Source organism: Canis lupus, chromosome 37, assembly GCF_011100685.1.
Source record: "Canis lupus familiaris isolate Mischka breed German Shepherd chromosome 37, alternate assembly UU_Cfam_GSD_1.0, whole genome shotgun sequence".
NCBI lineage: Eukaryota > Metazoa > Chordata > Mammalia > Carnivora > Canidae > Canis > Canis lupus.
In genome coordinates this window covers 23,984,682-24,004,620 of record NC_049258.1, presented here as the reverse complement: position 1 = coordinate 24,004,620, position 19,939 = coordinate 23,984,682, and the positions used below count along the sequence as shown (strand labels likewise).

Below are 19,939 nucleotides of genomic sequence, written 5' to 3'. Positions count from 1 at the left end.
TGAGTGGCAAGGGTAAGTCGATATACCTCTAGGCATCTGGCTTAAAGTTCAGTCTTCTTGAGTAACATCATCTTTCCACAGTTCCACAGGTATGTATTTACTTAGCAGTTTTTTTCCATTTAATGTCACTGATGAGCCCATGCCGAAAAGACTTAATATGCAGACAGAGTTAAGGGAAGGCAGGAAGAAGATGAAGGAAAGCAGACTACAAATTCTGGTAAAGCAGAGAGAATCATCCATGAGTCATTTAACGGTAGCCAGCATCTTCAGGCTTCTTGTTTTATGGAGGAATTCACAAGACAAGTCACCTTCACAGGAAAATTATGAGGTTTGGAGACTAGTCAAACTATGCTCAATTCCTGGCACACTGGCCAACTATTGGCTGGGGTCTTTTAATAATGCATTAACTAGCCAATATGAGGGAACAAGAAGGGACCTTAATAATTGTTCCTTTATTGAGAAAGCTCAAACTTGAGAATTACAAAGGGAAAAGAATTTTGCTAAGGTGACACATCCAAGATCTGGGTGGAGCTCGAACTAAAATTCAGGTCTTATGAATATTTTAATGTGGTCTAAATCTAAAATATTTTCCCAAAGTCTCCAGAGTGAGGCCCTGAGAAGGGTTACCTTTCTTGACTTGTCAGTCACGTGCAGGGTTGCTCTGATAAAACGACCAGGGTTATTAAGCTGCAGACCAGACACAGGTAGTCAGTGGGAAGCCAGAAAGCCCTTACTTTTGTATCTTCTTCTTGTTGAATCTCAAGTGCTCAGGTCTTGGTAGAAAGAATGTTCTCCAATAGGCTAGGTTTACCCTTTAATAAAATAGGTAGCTGTTTTCATGACGATAATTTAAGGCGGGGGGCAGGTTAATGCTCAGTACTACCTGCCTATTGTATGACACATTAAACTTAGTGGCTTAAAACGCAAAACTTTTATCAGAATTTCTGTGTGTTGGGAATTTGAGACGGACTTGGCTGGATGGTTCTGGCTTGAGATCCTTTATGAAGTTGTGGTCAAGATAGGAGCTGGGGCTGCAGTCATCTGAAGGCTTGACCAAAGCTGGGGAATCTGATTCCAAGATGGCGCACTCACACAGTTATGGATTGGAGGCCTCAGGTCCTCATCACATGGAGGTAGAGGGCCAGTCTTGGCAGGTGATGCCCCCAGAGGGAGTGGTCAAGGCAGAATAAGGAGGATGCTGCTTCACTTATGATCGAGTCTCAGGAGCCATAGACTGTCATTTCTGCCATATTCTGGTCTGTAGGCATGAGTTACTAAATCCAGTTCACACAAATAGAAGGGGAAATATCAAGAATTTGTGGATATATTTTAAAATCAACACATGCTTTATCTACCTGAGCATTATCCATTTGTTGGAAATTTCACCATCGGTAAATTCAAGAGAAATTAAAAACAAAACAAAACTCATTTTCAATTTTCAAATGATTTAAATTTATGTTAATTGTGAGTGTATGGGATGGCACTAATGAGCAGTTGGATGCTTAGGTTCTTTTTTACATTGCCTCTGGCATGCCATAGGCCTTGGACATGTCACTTCTTCTGGACCTGTTTCTTCCTTTGTAAAATAAGGTGCATGGACTACATTTTTACAGAGTCCCTTTTGACTCTGCTATTCTCTCTCCCAATATTATCTATCATGTTTCAAAGTCCATTTATGACAATATCTCCTGTGTATGCTATCTACCCATCCATCCACGCATGTATGTATGAATATATATGTATATATTTAACATGTTTTATATGTGTCTCTATATGTCAAAAGCCTGTTTAAATAAATCTTTTATGGCCCTTTAGTTTTAGAAGTAAGGTGAGGCTGTTTATGTTACAAGAACATATTTTATTTGCCCACAGCAGCCAAAACACAGCATGCTATTTCTATAAATGGGGCATGATGATGTTTTGTTATGAAATGCCTTTTGATGTAGGACAGCCACAGTCCGATGACTTCCAAATATATTTCAGCCTACTCTAAAGAATAAAATGATAGATCTTCTCTTGGCCACAGGGTCTCTGCACACATTTCCAGGAACTTGAGACCATTTACTAAATCTAAACAGAGAAACATTGTTTTAATGGTTATAGATGTGTCCACTCAGCTTTGAACGAGCCCTCCCTCCTACTCCTAGACCCTCATGTCTGAAGCCCAGCATGAATTAGTCAGCCTGGGTCACAAAAGGAGCAACATACCTGAGTGTCTTTTTAAGACAAAACACCAGCAGTCCAGGTTTTTCCACAGACTACTGTGACTCTTCCTTGACCCATCATTCCACGTGTAAAATATCCATTAATCAGGGTGTGTGCATGTGGCGGGGGGGTCTCTTTATTTTCCCCAAGGACTATACACCTATAGAACAAAATGTTTCAGGGAAAAAATATCTTAAAACTATGCAAAATAATTTAGGAATTGAAGAAATTGAAAGTATTGCTCTAAAGATTTTTCTAGTCTCTGGGTCTTTCCTAGTAGCCCTACTGTGCATATACCTCCCAAGGAACTACTCATACAGGTACAGAAGAGGATCTTGCTCCAGATTTTCATAGTGGTAGTGTTTGTAATAATGGGAATTAGATTCAGTTAGATGTCCATCTTTAGGAAATGGACAAGTTCGTGTGGTAGAAGCATAGTATGGATACTGAGCAATGATTAGAAGTGTATCAGCTATCTATTGCTGGGTAACAAATTACTCAAAATTTAGGATCTTAAAGCAACAAATATTTATTATTTTGTAGTCTCTATGGGTCCAGGGCCAGTATAGCCAAGTTGGGTTCTTTGGCTTAGGACCTCTCATAAAAGGGCAATAAAGTGAAATCCAGAGCTTTAGTCATCTCAAGGCTTGACTGGACTGGGGGAAAGTTTACTTCCAAAGTCACTCACAAGCTGTTGGCAAGATTCAGTTTTTTGTGCTATTGAACTGAGGACCTCAATTCTTTGCTAGTTGTTAGCAGGAAAGAGGCTTCCATTTGGGCCTCTGTAGAAGGCAGCTCTCAACATTTCAGCTGGCTTCCATCAGAGTGAACAAAATAAGAAAGCAAGAGAGGAAGATGGAGCTGTAACAATCTTGTAAGTGATATCCATCACTTTTGCCACATTCTGTTTATTAGGATCAGGTCACTAGGTCTGGCTCACATGTCAGATGAGGTGATTGCACAGGGCATGAGTACCAACAGGCTAGAGCCACTTTAGGAGCTGCTCACCAGAGGAAGTGACAAAGTAAAGGACCACACGGTATTAAATACAGTACTTAACAAAAAAGGGTAAGAATTGGGATGAAGTCTGTAGTTTAATTTGCAATTTGTGCAAATTAAAATACAGAGGAAGCCTTAAAAAAAGCATACATGTTTTTTAAGGATACAACAAACTCAAGGGTATATACCAATTCATGGCAATGTGTGCCTACTGGGCATGGAGAGTGGAGGAAAAGTGAGTATAAATAACTGCATAAATCCAGAGTGGGGCCTTGCAGACACAGAAGAAAATGGTTAACTGAGAACTCATGACCAAGCTCAACTCTCAGCAACTGAGGTTCAAAAGAAAGGGCAAGTAGTGAAACAAACCCTGTAGGTCTCCTCATACTCATGCCTTCACAGAGGTTTCTCACCAAGATCCCACACTCCAATATCACAGTGGATTAAAGCCACCTCAAGGGCTCAGAGACTTCTACCAAGTAAAAGTAGCAACTGTGTCATCATGGCTTACCTTGCAGTCAGTAAGAAGCTTAAAAATTCAGTGTGCAAAAGATGCGCCCACAGGGTGACCAACTGTCCCAGGGCCAAAAAAGTTCATGGGATTGTGAACACTAAGATTAGAACAGTCCTGGGAAAACTGGGATGAATTGGTCACCTTAACAATGTGGAGCTCATAAAAAATGCAAATGGCAGAACCTTCACGGGAGACTGTGATTCAGTGTGCTGAGCTGGACCAGAAATCTGCATTTTAAGCAGCACCAGAAGCCCTTCTAGTATAGTTGGTCCACGGATCACCCTTTGAGAAACACTACTGTAAAAGGATACTTTTGAAAGGTATTGCTGGTAGCGTGAAGGCTCTAGCAATTCCCAAGTTCATGATCACAAATCTTATGAAGCCTTCTGAGAGTAATTCTTCTTTACTTGTTGATAATCTGAGAGCTCTAGTTCACAGTTCACTGATTCCTAGAATTTGTCTTCCACATAACACAAACCCCAAGATCTAGGAGGCAGAGTTCAGGAAGGGGTCAAGACAGAAGTTTAGGAAAGAAGATTTCCCTGACTGGCTGTTAATAGAAACCACACCCCATGGCTGGATTAGTCAGCTACAGAAAAGTCTCCTGAAAGTCACCCACCCCACAGTGAGATCTGAGGAATGTGCTAATAAGATTAGAGTGAGAATTTATAGGTCTTCAGGAAGGAGCCTGCCTAAAATGTAATCCCTATAAAATATTTTCCATATTTGGAAAATTAAAAGGTTACGCAAGTACATTGGGAGGAGAAAATGCGATGAGGTAATGATGAGGGCCCAATAGGATCTAGCTGAAGGAGGGTGGGGAGTCCTGACCTCACGGGGAGAAGTAGAGAGATGTGGATCATGAGTGGCTGCAGTTGTACTCAGGTAGGTCCATCCTTATGAGGAAGGGTGTGTCAGACCACAAAAGTTTGTCAAACACTTGTAGTGACCATCAGTTGTTCTTGTTCTATTTTTATATTCATTAAACAACTTCTGAATCTCCCTTTATTCTTTGTTCTCCAAATGTAGACTGAAATAACTTCTGTGTGAAGGGTGCATGGGAATTTAGAGTTGTTTGCACCCTCCTTAATTTTTTGATTGGATTCCAGGTCTAATGAAGGTAAATTCTAATGACCAGAAGACCAAAGCAAACAAAGTTCATTGGTGGGTTCAGAAGTCATCTCCAATGGTAAGAGCTGTCATGGTTTTAGATTCCTCCTGAAGCTGACCCTGAGATAAGAATTCAAGTGTCCTTTAGGTTTATTTGGGAGAGGATCCCAGGAAACAAATGTGGAACAGTAGAGAGTAAGACAAAGAAGGAAGAAAACTGTTAAAGGTACATATAAGCTAGCTACCATTAAGGGCAACTGGCATTACAGTCTGGTTGGGAACTCTGAGGCAATATAGACACCATACTCTCTCTATCTAGAATATGCTTCAGAGTTATTCTAAACAAGGCATATTCATCTACTAATTCTCCATCTGTCATCGGTTGAGAGCTGCTTCTCAGGGGATTAGATCTCAGATACTTCTATTCCATCCTATGTGAGGGCTGAGCATGTTCTCATGACTACACAGAGTCACAGATGTTTTCCATAAACAGCCTTGAGACTGTAGAGATGAATACCAGGGGGTTATGGGTGGGCTATCAACAGCATCTGCTATAATAGCTCAGATTTGCTGCATGCTTATAGGATTCCATGTGCCAGATTAAATATGTATCATCTCATTTAATATCTGATTAATATTCCCCATTTCCCAGATCAGGAAACAGATGTAGAGTGCAAAGTGACTTGCTTGTGGTCACACAGTCAGCTAATAGTATAGTTGGGATTTGAACGGTACAGTTCATTTTTAGAATTCAAGCGTTTGGCCCCTTCATTCTACTGGATCCTAGAGTAGTTTATGTCTAGCTCAGGGAATAGAAATAGATTTCAAGATGTGGGTGTAAAAACCACCTGCTTCATGAAGTGTGGATTGGATTTCAGTTTGGGACTCAGCACTGGTCTCAAGTATGGACATGTGGATGAAGTTTAAGAATCACCAAGGGTCCTGTTTGGCTGGAATATAAATCACAGGTAGTTGAGAGTAAGTAATATTGGGGAAGATTTTGAATGCCAAGGTGAAGAGTTTACATAAAGAGATTGGGCAATAAGGAACTCTTGAGGCTTTTAGAACAAGGGCATGACAGGAGGTGGGCTTGAGTAACATCAAAGAGTGTCACTAATATAAAACAATGTTAATCAGGTAACACTGAGAGGAAACAGGGAATTTGTTGAGTTGACCAAAGGAGAGGGGAAAATGGAAAAACAGGTTGGAGTCATGACAATAATTCAGGAATTTGAAGATACTTCTTTCAGAGGCCCAGAACCAGTGTGGATTGGCATGGTTGAACAGGTGAGAAGAGCAGTTCTGATAAAGACTTCTAGGCCAGATGATGGACCCTGAATGTTAAAGGACTCTAACATTCCAGGCATCAAGGTCATTAGTGGAGCACACTGGAGAGAGGTGACCAGACTAGCTACCTTGGACTTGAGTATTGCTGGACTTTCTAGCTCCACTTCAGCATCTGGTCCTAAGCTTTCCTATTTATTTATTTTTTTAAATTTATTTATTTATGATAGTCACAGAGAGAGAGAGGCAGAGACACAGGCAGAGGGAGAAGCAGGCTCCATGCACCGGGAGCCCGATGTGGGATTCGATCCCAGGTCTCCAGGATCGCGCCCTGGGCCAAAGGCAGGCTCCAAACTGCTGTGCCACCCAGGGATCCCTTTAAGCTTTCCTATTTAGAGACAATTTGTTTGTTTGTTTGTTTGTTTATTTAAATATGCATATTTTATATTGAAGTTCAATTTGCCAACATATAGTGTAACACCTGGTGCTCATCCTGTCAAGTGCCCCCTCAGTGCCTGTCACCCAGTCACCCCATCCTCCCACCTGCCTCCCCTTCCACTACCACTTATTCATTTCCCAGAGTTAGGAGTCTCCATGTTTTGTCACCCTCTCTAATTTTTCATACTCATTTTCTCTCCTTTCCCCTATAATCCCTTTCACTATTTCCTATATTCCCCGTATGAGTGACACCATATGATGATTGTCCTTCTCTGATTGACTTACTTCACTCAGCATAATACCATCCAGTTCCATCCACGTTGAAGCAAATGGTGGGTATTCGTCCTTTCTAGAGACAGTTTAATCTTCTCACTCTGGGTTGACCAGACTTCATGTGAATTGATGTGATTCATTTCACTGAAGAGAAAAATCAACGAATGATGGTTTAATAAATCAATTCACCATGACATTCATAATAGCTTCTGAGATACTTAGGTTGATAGGCTAGTTGATGCATTGTCTTTGAAGAAAGGGACTCTTCTCTCTCCTTTTGATAGCTACAGAATGACAAGTGACCAGAACCCTACATGCACACCTAGTCTAAGATTTTATATTCACCTTTTGTCTGGGCATCTTAATCCAAGCTCTCAGCTATGCCTCTTTGCTGATGACTTTTAAGTTTGTATCTCCAAAATTCATCTTTTCCCTTGAATGTAATTTCCAGCTGCCAGGTAGGTGTCCCAATCAGGACGTTCTGATAGCACCTCAAACTCAGCATGGTAAGCATCAAGTTTGTCACACTCTTCCACAAACAAGTTTGTCTTTCTGACTTCCTAATTAATAGTAATGATCCTATCATTCCAACTTGCCAAGACTCAACCCTGGGGATTGGCTTTCACTCCTTTTCAACTGTCTATTCTATCTAATGGGTGTCAAAACCTGTTGATTTTACTACTACAATATCTCTTTAAGTTGGTGGGCCTCTCTCTCTTCACATTACTATAGTATATATACATATATATAATAGCTCAGATTTATTATTTATTTATTACTATATTACTATATACTATAGTAATATAGTATATGTATAGTATACTATAGTAAATATATATGTATATGTATATTTTTTAAGATTTTATTTATTTATTCATGAGAGACACAGAGAGAGAGAGAGAGAGAAGCAGAGACACAGGTGGGGGGAGAAGCAGTCTCCATGCAGGGAGCCTGATGTGGGACTCGATCCTGGGACTCCAGGATCAGGCCTTGGGCCAAAGGCAGGAGCTAAACCGCTGAGCCACCCGGGCTGCCCACTATAGTATATTAATAGTAATAGTTTTGTAATTAATATAGTATAGAAACAGTATAGTATAGTAATAGTATAGTAATTTGTATGGCATAGGAATTAGTATAGTAATAATAGTAGTATAGTAATTATTATTATTTTTTAAAAGATTTTATTTATTTATTTATTCATGAGAGACAGAGAGACAGAGAGAGAGAGAGAGAGAGAGAGGCAGAGGGAGAAGCAGGCTCCACGCTGGGAGCCTGATGCGGGACTTGATCCGGGGACTCCAGGATCATGCCCTGAGCCTATGGCAGGCGCTAAACCGCTGAGCCACCCAGGGATCCCCAGTAGTATAGTAATTAATGTAGTATAGTAATAGTACAGTAATAGTAATTATATAGTTCAGGTTTTCATTGCCTATTATTACTTAGCTTCCTACCTATATATGATATAGGTATATCCCCATTCCTTATACATCTGTCAGAATAAATGGGGCCTCATCTTCATAGTATTTTTCTGTATATTGTCAATTATATTGACAATTAATGATTATCAGTCACATTTCAGATGAGAAAACTGAGATATAGAGAGGTTAAGTGACTTTCTCAAGATAGCCCGGTAAGTGACAGGATCTGAGTTTGAATCCAGATCTCTGCCTCATCTATGAACAAAAGGCCACATTGAGCTTCTTGGCGTCTTTTCTAGATTTTGAGCTCCTCAAGGTGGGGTTGTTTTGTATAACCATGGGACTCTCGCACAATGCCTTACTAATAGTAGCTGCTGCTGGATTTTTTTTTCACTGAATGAAGATTCTGCTTGATGGTAACATTCAGGGGAACGTGAAGCTGGAGGTCACTTGGTCCTGCTGTTCTATAGAAGGGAGATTGTTCCTAATCCAGTCTGATGACAGACTTTAACCATCCCAGATCATTTAATGAGTATCTGGCTAGGGTAGAAGGGACCCAAGAGAAATCAGGCTGCAGTCTACATGAAACCAGGCATTCAGCTCAAAAGCATGTGCTAAGCTGGACTTTCTTTGTTGCATACTTGGAAACTCATACTCTTAACCTAACAAAAGAGTCAGAATTGGAGACTTAAAAACACAAAATGCATGTAAGAGAGTGTTTGCAAATGTAGGTGGAGCAGCTGCTCTCTGGGAGACCCAGTAAAATTACTTTCTGGCTGAATGAGCTTGCAAACCCTTTCTTGAGGCTGAGCAGTGCTATTTCATGCCTCTACCGCAGGCATTTCTCTCTGAAAAATCAACGACCCAAGAAAGCGGTTGGTGGTGGGAGGAGGGGGAGTCCCTGAGCTAATCCTTGAGGCTGAGACAGAAACACGACTGCTTTGGATTCAGCCTGGGGAGATCAAGGGAAAGCATGACTGCTCTGTTTGGAGAGGCCCGTCTTCAGCTGGCACCATTCTGAGCACTCAAGTTCTCTGTCAATAAGCACTTTACAGGGGGAGATAAATGGATTTGAAGCTGAGGATGGGAGGAGGGTGTCTGGGAAAGAATAAACACATTATCTGAGCCCTTCCACCAAGCCCCTTCTCTGACATGCTCAAGGACTTAGACCATGTGGTTAGCAGAGGCTGGGTGGGAGAGAGGGACTCTATACCCCTGTGTTAGCAGAGGTCTGGTCCAATAATAATAGAGAGTATTTGAGACCAGGCTCTGTACTCTGCTTCACCCACAGCGGTGCCAGGTACTGTGCTATGGGATCGAATATCAAATACCAATTTAGCTACCATCTTGACAGCAAAACTAGAAATAATTGACTTTTTGCAAAAAGAGAGCATGAATATTCATTCTAGGCAGGTAGGTGGGTGGCAATATTCTGCAAACACAGAACCTGAAATCAAACACCTGGGCAGATTCAGGAAAATTTGACTATGTCTATGTATTTTTTTTTCTTAAGTGACATCCCTACCCTACATATTTTTAAATGCAAGAAAATTCCTTACCAAGGGAGTATGAGTTTAGGAAAGGGTAGATTCAGGCACACTCGGGTCTTGAGATACTAAATCGATCAGTACTGGCTTTATTTTTATTAAACATGACCTCCCCTGCTGAATCCAGGGGAATCAGGCACCAGTATTCAGCATTGAAGAATGCAGTTTTGAAAAATGATATACTTAGTTAGATTCCCTCACAGTGTTACTTGGGTGTTCTTAAAACCCTTAGAAGAGGCTTGTCCTTTTAGTAACATCACTAAGTACATCCTTATCAGATAGAAGTGGCTTCTTAGTTCTAGTACATTCCTTGCCCCACCACATTTGTTGATATGGTGCATACACACTCCTTTTGTTGCCTTTATCCTATGTCACCCTACTTCTATGCACTTTGTGATCTGGCAGCTACTTTTAGCTCTGGTTTTAATATATGCAACCTCATCTAGGGTCAAGGGTTAAGAATTTCTTCCCTTTACTTCCCATTACTTCCTGTCTCTCCTCACTTTCCTAGTTCTTGTTCCCACCATCTCTGAGCTGGACAATGGCTAGAACATGCTTCTATCTATTTTCTACATTACCTCCAAGTAGATGCTATGAAACAGGAACTTTCCCTGTCATCTCACTTCTAGCCCACTTACCTCCAATATCTCAACACTCCTCCCTTTCCCCTTTTGGCCCCAAATCTATATAAGACAAGGGAGAAGTCAAGGGAGGAATCATCATTTCAGTGACTTATCAACTGGATGGGGACTGGCCTCTTTCCTAGGCCAAGTGACAGAGCTACCAAGACAACATCTCTTTGAGACTCTGGATGCTCCAAGAAATAAAGCCTGGGATTCCAGTCTCTCATTAGAGGTTTCTTGGGTAGCACACTTGATGAAGTTGACAAACTTCCTTGCATGCATCTCTCTTCAACCCCCACCTTCACCTCCAGCAGGGAAAAAGAAGACTGGATGGAGAAGAAGAGAATCTGCCCTCCTTCCTTTTATGTTGCCATGGAGACATGAGATTTCTTTTTTTTTTTTTTAATTTTTTTTTTAATTTTTATTTATTTATGATAGTCACACACACAGAGAGAGAGAGAGGCAGAGACAGAGGCAGAGGGAGAAGCAGGCTCCATGCACTGGGAGCCCGACGTGGGATTCGATCCTGGGTCTCCAGGATCGCGCCCCGGGGCCAAAGGCAGGCGCTAAACCGCTGAGCCACCCAGGGTTCCCGAGACATGAGATTTCTTTGGGTCAAGTGTCCACCACAGAATGGAGCTACATACCTGCTGTTTGGCTGTCTTTTCTGCTCTCTTCCACTCAGGGAGGGTGACCAATGTGCCCTGGCTCCCAGCAGCAATAGGTGGTGACATCGAGCAGGTAAGGGAAAGTGCTGTTTGGAAATAAGAAGCTGGAGACCAATCTCTCTAAACTGGACAACTGATATGAATCTCCTTCCTCTGAAGGGGTGAAGAGGAAGTACTGGAGTGTCAGCCGACGGAAGGCATCAACTATCAGCCACATTGGTGAGAAAGGCACAAATGGCCATGGGAAAGACAACTACAACAGAGACTACTACTTAAACAAGATGCTCTTATTTTCTCTGTCTTCCGACATCTGGCACAGGCTAGAGCCTTGGATAGGAAGAGGGATAGGTTGGCCTGGGGCAGGAACCCCTCTTCTGGTTCCTTTAATCACAAAGAGGAGAGAGGAAATCCTTAAATGGAATATGAGATTATAGCTTTAAATTGGAGCATTTCAATAACTGAAAATGACCCCAAACTGGCCACCAGGAAATTATGCTCAAGATGTCATTACTAAGGCCAGAAGGCATGGTGGAAGACCTGGGGGAAACTCATCCAAACTACTTCTTGTTTGCAGCCACTGAGCAGACAATATACAATGACTGACTTCTCATCATGACCCGCAAGTCTCATCATGTCACCCTGCTGATGAAGAGTTCCCAAAGACTCCTATTCTTTCCCCTACAGGATAAAAATGTGTTCTTTGCATGACTCACAAGGCCATTGGTGATCAAGTCCCTTTATGCCTCCATGGTGTTATTTACCTCTTAATTCCAGGTTTGACACTTAAACAATTATCTCAGGGTATCAGATTCTCTGCCCTTCTGCGTCATTGCACACAGCGTCCTCTACCAGTAGAGCCCCTTTCCCAGGGGAAGTTCCATCAAGTCTTGGTTTAAGTGTGATCTTGTCTGTTAAGCCTTTCCTAATGTTTGGAGGCAGAATTACTTATTTCTTCTGCCATTTAACCTGTATGTACATACAGCTCAATTATTTTATCAAGCTACTCCTTGTGGCAGTATTTATATATCTGTTTTCTCACTAGACTCTAAGTTCCTTGAAGGCATCAGCTGTGTACTCTCCCTCATAACCCCATGTGTGGGTGGGGTTATGAAAAATAGTTTGAAGAATGAATCTGGAGCCTATGCCAAGAACATGAAATTTTCTTCAAAGAGGCTGCCTTAACTCTGAGATGATATGGCCTTTGGGCTAAAGAAAGAAAAAAAATCTGATTTTATCTGTCAGGGTTCTTTCTATTTGATATATGCTCCTCTCAAAGTCTCTCAATTTGATGATATATCATGTTATTTCTAGTCGTCTCTCCCTGGGTGGAAATCCAGTTTTATTTAGATTATGAAATTCTAGAAGGCAGGCCTTATCTTGCTATGCTTTCCACATGGCAGAGACATGTTCGATTCTATAAAAGATTTCCTAAAGTCTTACCTGTGCCAGACACAATGCTGGAGTAGCAGACATTAAGTGAAGCAGTCATGGCCTCTGTTCTTCAGGCCTCCAAAGCCTAGTCCTTCTCTGTCTTGAAAGGTTGTCCTCTTTGACCTTGAGAGAGGTTCCTAAGAGGGCCTATAGAGCAGTGAGGACAGAGAGGGGTGCCAAAGCAGTTGGGCCAAGCCATCAAGAGATTCACTTTACAAAGACTGAGATGACAAAAGTCTCATCCAAATTATCCTCCCAACCTTTCTTGGTTCTAGCCCTAGAGACCTTTGCATCTGTCATACTCAGTGTTGACTGCATAGTAGTTGCCACTAGAATATGAAATAGTGGAAAGAGATGGTTCTTAGAATAAAAAATGATTGAATTCAAATTCAATTTAACCTAGACTGAGCTGGTTGGATTTGTCACTTATTTGTCCTGTTAAATCTTAGCTAGGTTGATCGACCTTTTGTAGATCTGATATAAATATAGGAGGGTTGTTGGGGCTGAGGCATAATGTTCCAGACATTTCCTTGCCTTTCCCATTCCTTCATTGGCTGCTGCCCCATTATAAGTGTGTCCAACACACACGCGCACGCACACACACATACATGCACTCACTCCTAATGCACCCATCTCTCACTTTTCAACTAACTCCTCTCCTTTTCCCTGCTATTATTCCTTTACTGTCACCATCTCTCAAAAATCTTGCTAAATTGCAACAATTATCTTTATTCTGTTCCCATAAATGAAGTATTTCCTGCCTTCCAGGCTTTTCACCTCAATAATTAACATATGTTTCTGAAATTCTAAATATACATAAGTCTGCCTTGACATTTCTTTAGTTTTAGAGAAAGATGTGTATACATCTAGTCTACATACAGAGAGACCGGGTATGCGATGTGCGTGTGTATCATACACATACGTGTGTATGTAACAAGCAGACACATGATACATGTAATAAACGTAAAGTGGAAGTATACTTTCTACTTCAAGGCCTTCACTCTCTCTCTGGTCTTATTTCAAGGACAAAAGCTTTGCCTCCCCCCAAGTCACAGAGCCGCACCCCCTTCATTTCTTAAACCAAGTTTTCTCTGGTCCTCTGAATTGCACTCTGATTGGCCGAGTGCAGAGGCCCAGCCTCCAGGCTAAACTCTGGTGTGTCTTTTAGTTACTAAGGCCATAAATCCTCCCCTTAGCTCTCTCTCAGGCATTATTTAAATTGGTCAGATCGAGAATCCATCCATTTCTTTCAAGCCCAACCCATGAATAGCTGTTAACACAATGTGAGAGTTTAAGGCCTTAAGCATGTACCTGCCTGCACTTCTCAGTTCTTCCTCCTTCCCTCCAGGAGCACTTGCCTGTAGTCAGGGGGAGAGGGGAGAAAGCAGAGCCTAAATAAGCTGATTTCTCAGGAAAAGCATTCCTCTCCATCTTTGCCATTTTAATAAAGCTTAGCTCGGGGAGAGATTTGGAGTCCTTCAAGAGCAGACCCGTTAAAACAATCGGGGAGTGTGTAAAACAGAGCTCAAGCCCTGCCTGCTGGTCTCTGAACTGACGTCACCTCATAAATCCACAGGCTCCGTTCCCGGCCCCCGATCTGCAAGGCACAGCCTGGACCCATCAGTGAGCTGCTTTTTCTGGAGATTAATTATATGTTCAGACAGAGGTCAGGTGGAGAGTCTTTAAAAGATTGCTTCAGTGTTTCGGCCCACCCCCTCTCGTTTGGGTGAAAAAAAAAAAAAAAAGTTTCCCTATGCAGCCAAGCTGCAGAAAGGAACATCATGTGCCTAGAAACCAATCCACCGAATGAGAAGGGGTGGACCCATCATTTGACCCACACTGCCCAGCAACAGGGGAGGGCCTGAGAGCCAGGGTTGTGAGGGGGCTGTCCCTTGGTTCTTCTTGCCTGCTGCCCCAAGGTCATAGGTCTCTGATTGGTCCCCAGGGCAGTCTGTGGTCAGAACTTGCATGCAACGAATTGAGAAAGGCATAGGGGTAGGAGCAGCCAGCTGACAGAGGGACAGCGTTGGGAAGTGTCTGCATCCAGGGGGCCATGGATGCTGTTGGAGGCTTTGGAGCTGTCCTGCCAAGACAAGGTGGGGTTTGCACATCATCCGCCTTGATGTCTCTCTGGGGAATCACACACACACACACACACGCACACACACACACACACACACACACACACACACTTGAAGAAAGGGCAGCAATCATTTAACAGAAAACAGAAAAGAGAAAGGGTGAGGTATAGCAGTTCAATGTCGGAGTGTTTCCAGAAGGAAGATAGTCCACACTGCGTGCTCTGAGGATGCTGGGGAATGGATTTTTTTTTTTTCCTGAGAAATTGAAGGGATTGATTAAGCCCTGGTGAATCAAAAACTTTCTTCAATTTTGTTCACAGTTTAGGGGGTTGGCTAGTAGGGATTTGTTGATAAATGTTGATAAATCTAACAATGATCTCTCCAGGGGACAGAAGTCCTGGTTTCTGTGGTGTAAACACTTTCATCTTTGGTGCTGACTTCAAGTCCCAGTGCGAGGACTCTGAATGCGGAGATGGGAGCTCTGTACGCTCTCCCGAGCTGGTGGGAGCTGCCTCTGGCTCAGGCTGGTGGTAATGGCCACACGAATAAGTTACTAAGCTATATTCTCCATTCTTGTGCTAAAAGAGGCTGCACAGGGCAGCTGAAAAAGTCAGAGCCCAGTGCAAGCGTTGATTCTGGCCTGGCCACCCACTCCCAGCTCTGCCTTTAAACTTTGCACACTTCTCTGTGTAGGTTATACTTCAAAAAAAAGTTGAAACATTAAACAGCTTAAAATGAAGAAGCCTTCCCATCCCTTGCAACTGTGGATACGTAAGATTTGGTGCCACCATTTCTCATTGTTCCATAGTTTCCATCTTTGATAAGGCACGGGATTGTGCTCCATTGTCAGTGAGTGAAAAGAATTCCAGGCTGCAGCTAGTGTGTGGTCCCCTTTTTGAGGAATTGTAAGAGAAAGCCTAGCTTCCTTCCAGGTAAAGGGCCTGATTGACATAGCCTGATGGGAATCATCGAGAGTTCTGGAATGTAGCTCCATTCATAGCCCTTGGCTCCTGTGCATGCCCCAAATAAACACAGACTGTTGATGGTGGTTTCAGATGAATCCCCCTGCAAGTGCTGGCATAACTGTACGGCCACGGGGCCTTACCCTCCAGGGAGGGAGCCCTGAGCACAACTGCATGGGGGATGGTGTTGGAAGGGGCTGATGAGGGGTGAGGGAGAGAAAGGGTCCCTGAAAGCCAATCACGGTGTCCTGTGGTTTGGCAGTTGGCCTAGGAGCCCTGGGGCCTTCTGGGGAAAAGCCAGAAAGAAAGGACAGGGTGAGGCAGCGAGGGAGAGGGTGGGAGGAACATGCTTTCACAAGGCAGGGCTGGCTGTGTGTGCCTGCCAGGGTCAGAATTGCTGGCTCTTTCCTAGAGTGGCTTTCTAGAAGGAAACTAATGTGCACTGGACAGGGCATGTTCACCATTTCTTTTCGACCTTGCAAGGCAGATTTTATCACCATTTCTTGATGGAGAAACTGAGGTACAGATTAAAAGGCTTGGCCCTGTGCCATGCAAATTTTAAATGTTAAAGGAGATTTGATCCCACCTGTGCCCAGGGCCCTGCTTGCCTTGGTCTTATGCATCTTTTTGGCACCTCTGGATCACACCTTTGGATCTGTCAACCAATCTAGTCCAACACCTGTTTGTCTGATTTTCCTTCGTTTCCTTCTCTCTCTTGCAAACAACCCTTTGGTTGTTGGAGTGATTGACCAGACTGATTGTGGTGGCCTCTGGTGATGACAGGGAAGGGGCACTCAGCCTGCAGCTTCTCTGTAGGTGCAGGTTCAAAGCATACCCGGCATTGGCATGAGAGATCTTAGGTGGGTTGGCACAGCCAGGCCTCCAATGCAGCCTTCTGCCAGAAAACTGTTAATGACACCAAGGATTTCTTTAAATTCTGACTTTGGGGCCCAGCAACCTGTGTTGAATCAACCATGTGTCCTCACCAGAGTATTGACACTTGTCAGCAGCTCGCTCAGGATCCAGGCACGGCTATCTCTCTGTCCATCGGCCTCTGTGGCCTCCAAACTCTCCCTGCACAAACACGAAACTCAACCACAGACTCCTTGCAAAGGCGCTCAACCCTTGGCACTCATTCAGAATAAGCAGGCAAGTCTCTGGACCCTACCACCCTGCTCCAAAGTGAAACAAAGCCGGTACGGCCTGCCACCTCTCTTCCTGCATCTATCCCATCTTCTGTGTCCCTTCTGTGTCCCACTGCCATTCTGTACTTCTCCACTGAAAGGGAAACACTAAAACCCCTAATTGCTTTCTTTGAAGAACTTTTGTTGAGTTTTTATGGTTTGATGTTCGTTTTTCCCTGGTGGTAAGGTGGTAGTTTTGCTGGCTGCGCATAACAACAAGAGATTTTACTGTGGTCCAAGTAGGTCTCCTTTATTGTTTTGGAAACAAGACTACATATATTAGAGCTTTGTAGATGCTAGTGATAACAGTGCCCAGCATTAGTGGTCATGGCAGCTATCATTTATTGAGCATATACTATGTGCTGGGCAATCCTTTAAGTGCTTTTGAAAAGTATTAAAGAATCGTCATGACAGCTCCATGAAGTATTATTTATATTTTCATATGAAGAAAACGAAGCTCAGATGAGGTAAGTTAAAATTTACTTACATTTTTGGAACTACTAAAAAATAAGTCTGGCACTAGAAACTGTGTCCTTAACAAATGTTCCATGTTGAGATGAACCCCAGAATCTGTATGTGTGTGCATCAAGAATATTAAGCTTAATTGTAGAAAGTGGCCATTTGTAGGTCAGAAACTAACATAGGCCACCTTATGAGGTTCAACGTAAGACAGCAAACCCAGAATCTCCAATGTGTGGTCATCAGACTCAATTTTCTTTGTATTTTGGTGCCCTCCACAGAACAAGCCCTCAATCTGCAAATGTTTTCCAAGCGTAAGAGTGAGAGATTGAATGCCTGTGTAAGTGGGAACGAGATAGGAATTACCAGAAGCAAAGGCAGGCTTCAATCTCAGGGAGAAAGAGTTTGTAAAGGCAAAGGACGTGTGTACACATACTTGCATCCGGGCCACTGATGCTTGGGAGTCCAAGTCTCTTAAGGAAGCCCCACCTTGTCTCTACCTTCACCTCTGTGCAACTGACTGACCACCATGTTTCCATCCCATATTTCTCACTGTGTATCCTAGTGTCAACCTAGTACCTCCAAAAGAAATGACTGACGAGATGGTCTTTTGAAGAAAGAATTCCCAAACTCCTTTCTAGCGCCAGTAGTCTGAATTGAGAAAGTACTGGTTTCAGTTGGATGGAAACTGAGAGAGAATCATCCCATGGTCCAAGCCTCGGGATCAATCCATCTTCTTCACTTTTACTTTCTCCCTCTTCTCATCACCAATAGGACCCAAGTGATCTAATGCCAGTTCTTTGTAACCTTCGAAGCCCTAGGAGGACCTCATAGGGAAGGCCTCTGAGGAGGTTCTGGAGGGGTGGCTGAGGGAGGTCCATCTGCCTTAGGGTGAGAACTAGACCATCAGAGAAGAAGGTGGGAAAGGTCAGAGGCAGCTCAACCTTGCTAGAGGGAAGGGTATCGGGAGGAACAGAAGTCCTAGGGAATGTGTGCCTGCAGTCAAGGCTGAGAACTATAGAATAATTATGCTGATCTGCCATTGTCCACTGTGAGAGCTGTTATGTTCCAGTTCCTTTAGCTAGTCAGCCCTAACTTACTCATATGTAGTTCGGAGTAATGTGATCCCACTCAAAAAAAATTATACGTAAGTACATAAATGTATGAGTGTAATAAAGATGTGTGCAAATACACAACAAACAGTAAATGTTGGTCACTGCGGGGACAGGATATTGAAGAACAGTGAGTAGTAGATTATTAAAATTTTCTTTATACGTGTCTTATGCAGCTTGAATTATCGAAATGCACATTTCTTTTAAAAATAATTTTAAATGACAACAATTTTTTTACAAGGGCATATATTTTTTATTGAGAGGACAGTCTTAATAAAATTTTTTCATCATCAAGACCTGGACTTGCCCATAGAGTCACTGTGTTCCTCTTAATGAACAAGAATATCTTTTTTTGGAGAGAAGGTTGGAAGAGGGATGTTGATTTAGGGTAGCCAGATAAAATACAGGATGCCCAGTTAAATTTGAACTTCAGATAAACAGTGATTAATTTTTTAGAATAAGGAGGTCCCATGAAATATTTCCATGCATGATCCAGAGAGAACCTTGTTGTTTACATGGGACATATATATTTATACTAAAAAATTATTCATTGTTTACCTGAAATTCAGATTTAACTATATTTATATTTACCAAATCTAGTAACCCATTCGGGCTGCCATTACCACAAATGAGCAGCGCTGGTCTTAAGGAGCTGCTTTGATCTGCACCTGGGGCAGGAGGGGAGTGGAAATGTGCTGTTTCCCAGGGGATTATTTTCATCAGTGGCTCCCAGCTGGTATGCAGTGGGGAGATGCTTCTAATTCATCCTGCTATGATACAACAATTATGAAAGTAGATTCATCTCTCAGTATCTCATCCTCTTGCCCTACTTTTCCAAGACCTTAAGTTTCCTAAATTTGAATTCCTCTTCTAGAGGTATTTTTAGAAAGTTGACTGGAGAGAGATACAATTCTTCAATGTCCCAAATAAGCACATTATTAACCATGAAAGGCAAAGACTTGTTTTAGTCTTTGCCCTCAAAGAATTGGTAATATGATAGATTGATAGTATGGTACTCCACTATTTTTATTATATCTCTACATGCAGCACAGTGCTGGGACCATGGCAAGCCATGTGTGTGCACAGGTGTGCCTGTATGTCTCCATAAGTGCATGCATGTGTATAGTCAGAAATCCTCCCCTTATATACACAGCCTTTCAACTCCTTGTCCCTAATTGCTGGTGTTCAGATGGACACTTACTTACATGGGGCTTGCAAAGAACCAAAGCACACGAAGCATCACACAGCTCTATTCATTGAGTTCGAGTTTTAGATTCACCAACAAAGGTTTTGTTCTTTTCTTTGGATGATCCAGGGATAACTTCAGTTTCAAACCATTTTTGTAAAATCTGCCCCAAAATGCAAATCTTTGAGAGATTAGCCTGGGCACCTGCCTCAGGAAGCTACAGTATGCTTCCCTGGGGAGTTTAATGATGTGGAATCCTTTGATCCAGAGCTTTCTAATGTCTAATCCATTAACAAAATTGCTTTTTTCCATCACATCTCTCTTCACCAGACTCAATTAGTTCTGCCTATAGAGTTCATAGCACAGATAGAAAGGCAGATGCTTATCCTAGTTTCCAAGCACTCCTATATGCGTCTTGAATGTGAACCAGGCTAGTGTGACAGTC

At 42.6% G+C, this 19,939-nt stretch overlaps 1 long non-coding RNA gene across 1 annotated transcript; it reads right to left on the bottom strand.

Annotated features, from left to right (window-relative positions):
• Positions 1–1,760: 1,760 nt before the first annotated feature.
• LOC111094379 lies at positions 1,761–14,076 on the bottom strand. The gene is made up of 6 exons (XR_005384984.1): positions 13,822–14,076; positions 12,520–12,657; positions 11,059–11,165; positions 6,836–6,967; positions 2,209–2,365; positions 1,761–2,070 (listed from the first exon to the last, which is right to left on the bottom strand). It is a non-coding gene; the product is annotated as an uncharacterized LOC111094379 (long non-coding RNA).
• Between the last annotated feature and the right edge of the window lie 5,863 nt (positions 14,077–19,939).